Source organism: Coenobita brevimanus, chromosome 37 (genome assembly GCF_032717465.1).
Source record: "Coenobita brevimanus isolate Jiangsu-jjx chromosome 37, ASM3271746v2, whole genome shotgun sequence".
Lineage (NCBI taxonomy): Eukaryota > Metazoa > Arthropoda > Malacostraca > Decapoda > Coenobitidae > Coenobita > Coenobita brevimanus.
The window spans coordinates 4754077-4759076 of NC_136990.1; positions in this window are offsets into that span (position 1 = coordinate 4754077).

The window sequence follows — 5000 nt, forward strand, 5'->3', positions numbered from 1 at the left end:
GTGTTAGGGAGCTGCAGCAGATGAAAATACTGGCCTTTATCTGGCCTATAAGAGGGAGCAGTGAATGTATTATGGCATTTACGACATATCTTCATCTTTATCGCATTTCCACAAGCGATTTATCTCACCTCAAGGGATATTTTATAACCTTAAGGACATAGTTAAGATCTATATCATCCTCTTTATAACTTCCAGGCTTATCTGATTGATTTTATTTATTTATTTATTTATTTATTTTGAGGGATCAGTCTTACGGGTTCCTGGCCTTGGGTTCCTTCTTCCTTGAATTACAAATAGCTGAATGTGGATGTGATAGGAAGCGTTAGGAGCGACACACTGAGGTGCTTTTGCCATGTGGAGAGGATGGAGAGTGAGACACTGACGAGGAGAGTGTGAGTGAGGTGGAGGGGGGGAAGGGAGGGGAAGACCGAGGATGAGGTGGAGGGATGGAGTGGAGAAGTATATGAGGGAGAGGGGTGTAAGCTTGGAGCAGGGCAGTGAAATGGCGGATGACAGAGCGACTTGGAGGCGTTTTGTTTGCGGCCACCCTTTGCGGGATTAGGGCGTCGGGCTATAAATAGATAGATAGATAGATAGAAGTAGCCTGGTAGTAAATATGTATAGAAAATATTATAATTCATGTTGTCTAAGTTAATACTGCTTTCCACGTAGCAGTAATGAACACTAAAATGTCAGAAAAATTCCCTCTTACCATCACTCCACTCCTGACCTCAGCCTTCCTAGTGGTGTGCATGGACAGTGGGTACTAGTGCCGAAGTGGTGATAGGAGGGAGGGCAGCAATATAGCACAATGGACAGTGGGTGTTAGTGTCAAGTGGTGATATGTGAGAAAGGAGGCCAGTAATATATCACAATGGACAGTGGGTGTTAGTGTCGAAGTGGTGGTATGTGAGGAGAGAGGGCAGCAATATATCACAATGGACAGTGGGTCTTAGTGTCGAAGTGGTGATAGGTGAGAGGATAAGTCAGTCATCAGATTGTGTTAAGGTAGAGTGCCAGACCTCAAGCGTATGACACTGATTAGGGCTGGATTGTGTGAAGATTTTGAGTAGCTTAATGTAGTGGAAAAAAGAGAGATAGATAGATAGATAGATAGATAGAAAGATAGGCAGATAGATAGATAGACAGACATGTAGGTAAATACATACGCAGATAGATAGATTGGTAGGCAGAAAGCTAGATAGATAGACACGTGTGTGTGTGTGTGTGTGTGTGTGTGTGTGTGTGTGTGTGTGACCTAGGAGAAAAGTGTGGTTCTTACCTTCCTTCCTACACGATAAAAACAAGAAATAGAAAATGGAAACAGGAGAAATTACAGCAGTACTTCTTTATAAAAATAATAATAATAATAATAATAATAATAATAAGAGACACAAGAAAATATATAAATAAATGTGAAAGGAAACACTGCATTCTTTCACAGCTCTCTCTCTCTCTCTCTCTCTCTCTTTCTCTACTCCTCTCCTCTCCTCCCCTCTCCTCTCTCCTCTTTCCCCTCTCCCTTCCTCACATTCACCCCCCCTACCCCAGACACCATCATTCATGTATATTATCTTCCCCTCCATATAACATTTCACAACACCAGTTTCCACCATAATTGTCTGTCTGGCATTATTTTATCTATGCCATCCTCTCCCCTACCCTGCTTTACTCTCTTCTCGTTTTATATCCTCTCTCCTCTCTTCTCTCCTCTCCTCTCCTCTTCTCTCCTCTCCTCTCCTTTCCTTTCCTTTCCTCTCTTCCCCTCTCCTCTCCCCTCCTCTCCTTTCCTTTCCTTTCCTCTTCTCCCCTCTCCTCTCCTCTCTTCTCTTCTCCTCTCCTCTCCTCTCCTCTCCTCTCCTCTCCTCTTTTCCCTTATCACTTGTCTTCGCTTCCCTTTTCTCTCCTCTCATCTTTTCTGTCTTTTCTTCAATCATCTCCACTCTTCTCCTCTTCTTTCTCACATCCCCTTCTTTCCTCACATTTTCCTCTCTCTGCTCTCCTTCCTTTTCTTCTTTTCCTTCATTTCTCCTCTCCTCCCCTCTCCTCCCCTTCTTTCTCCCTCCCCTTCTTTCCTCACATTTTTCTCTCTCTCCTCTCCTTTCTTTTCCTCTTTCCTTTCATTTCTCCTCTCGCCTTTCCTATCCACCCTTCTCTTCTATCCTCATCCCTAGACATCACCATTAATATTTTCATTTTCCTCTCCGTATACAACTTTCACAACTCCAGTTGACGCTGACGGAGCCTACACGTGGTGGCATTGTGCATCCTAGGTGGAGCAGCTGCGGCGTTCACCCAGGAGCCAAACATCGTATTCCCCTGCACCTCGCCATGGGAAGGGCCCTGATCCGACCCTAGTGAGGCGCTGTCCACCACAAGGGGGCGCCGGATCCCTACAAAAAGTATCACCACTAATCAGGGACTTGCCCTTCCTGTGCCATTTGTAACCACGCCTGTAATCTCTGAGACAGATGAGAGACAGGGTAGTGGTGAAGTGGGTGCAGACCTGACGTCTCGCCCATTGGTCCCACAGGACACATTATGTCCAGGGCCTGTACATACATATTATGTACCGTAGGTTAAGGGGGAAGTTGAGAGGCGACTCGAGGCTATGGAAGACCCGAGTTTGGACAAGGATTCTCAGCTTCCTGGTACTAATATATGTACCGTAGGTTAAGGGGGAAGTTGAGGGGCGACTCGAGGCTATGCAAGACCCGAGTTTGCACAAGGATTCTCAGCTCCCCGATACTAATATAAGCACTGTAGGTTAAGGGGGAAGTTCGAGAGAGAACTCCGCAGAGGCGACTTGAGGCTATGGAAGACCCAAGTCTGCACAAGGATTCTCAGCTTCCCGATACTAATATAAGTATTGTAGGTTAAGGTGGAAGTTCGAGAGAGAACTCCACAGAGGCGACTTGAGGCTATGGAAGACCCAAGTCTGCACAAGGATTCTCAGCTTCCCGATACTAATATAAGTATTGTAGGTTAAGGGGGAAGTTCGAGAGAGAACTCCGCAGAGGCGACTTGAGGCTATGGAAGACCCAAGTTTGCACAAGGATTCTCAGCTTCCCGGTACTAATATAAGTATTGTATTGTAGGTTAAGGGGGAAGTTCGAGAGAGAACTCCGCAGAGGCAACTTGACGCTATGGAAGACCCAAGTTTGCACAAGGATTCTCAGCTCCCCGATATTAATATAAGTACTGTAGGTTAAGGCACAGGTTGAGGACCCGTGTGCAGTTCGAGGCTATGGAAGACCCGAGTTTGCACAAAGATTCTCAACTTGCCGACCATAATTGTGTGCTATAATTAATGGCGACCTCGAATGTACGTCGTAGCACTGACTGCTAGGCAGATAGTAATTGTAACATAATAAAATTTTGTCTCATTGACACTTTTGATGCTCCACCTCAATTGGTTTTGCAGGTTCAGCAATGGGTGTAGCAGTTTTGCTGTGCAGGCCAGCTGATCGTCTGCCGCACGCTGCCGCCTCTTCTCCTCTGCCTTCGTCGTCGCCATATTATTTACTGTGTCATTTTACACGTAGGTACAGTTACACTACAACTGTCACACCTACACCGTGTATTACATACACCACGCTACACAACAATTAGTTGTCAGTGTAAATGTAGCGAATTTTCGCTCAGTTTGACCTGAGTACAGGATTTTCACCGTCGTCACGGAGTTTTTCCCTCAAGCTTGCTTCTATTAACGTAAATACGAGGTTTTTTCGCTCACTGACGACTGCGACTTTCTCCTGTAGCAGGATAGCACACACACCACAGTGTGAATCTTGTGTGAATGACTTAGGATGTGTACATATATATATATATCCACAAATTTTTTCCCATAAGGAAAAAATTTAATTTCGTAGGGGCGTAATGTCACAAATCAATTCGCGACATTTCCCTTTTGTGAGAAGCCACGAACTATTAGTGGAAAACTCACTGTTTTTCGTTCAGTTAACCGCTCATTCGGACGGAAGCTTTGTCAAATCAGTTTTTCATTGTCATACGTGATCGTCTCTGTGTGAGACATTAGCGCTTCCGATGAGCGATTGTTTTGGGCGCGTTTTGCTCACTCGACCGTTAGAAAATACGGCCTAGTGCTCCGCCTTTCTTTCCCACGATTTGAATTCAGTCTAGTGTTTGCTGTGACGGAGAAAGGTTCTGTGCTCAGAAGTGGAGAGGTCAGCTAGCACCCCAAGCTCCATTAGTACAGTTAATCCCAGTACTCCCACCCCCCCCTCGGGTGATACATAGCATTCATCGATTGGTATTCCTTTTGTGTATTTTGTAGTTTTAAGAGCTTAGTTAAGGTGTTTTTTCCTAGGCGTAAGTATTTAGCTTTTGTGAGAGTGAGTCAGTGCGTCTCATTTAATTGATTTGAATTGTAACGTTAAATTTATTTTTTGTGATTAATAAATTTAACAGTTCCTTTCTTGAGCTCAGTGTAAAGTAAAATCTTGTTTCATTTCTCCAAATTAAGCTTATTTTCCATATAGCTCCTAGCTTGCATAAACGGTTGCTTTCATAACTGGTACTTAGACCAGTCTTGTTGTATTAACTTAAAATCCGTTGTGCCAGGAGTTAATGCATCAGCAAGAACCTGATGTTATTATTATTAGTATTAGTTATTTATTGTCAGGGGTGAAGTAACTTTCTCCAGAGGCTAACAGTACAGTAATTCAGCAATTGTGAGTAATTAGTCTCTGCTGTGTACTGTTGAGAAAGTTTTTAAATTCTCGTTCTTAGAGAATCATTGCACGATTTAGCAAGACAATCATTGTCTCTGCTCTTCAATATTATTGAATATTAATATCAATTTAAATAATATTTAAGCATTTATTTCAAAATTACCGAGATAATATAAAAACCCCGTGACAATATATATATATATATATATATATATATATATATATATATATATATATATATATATATATATATATATTATATATATATATATTGTGGGAAATATTTTCCCCCAGAGCAGTTGCGCT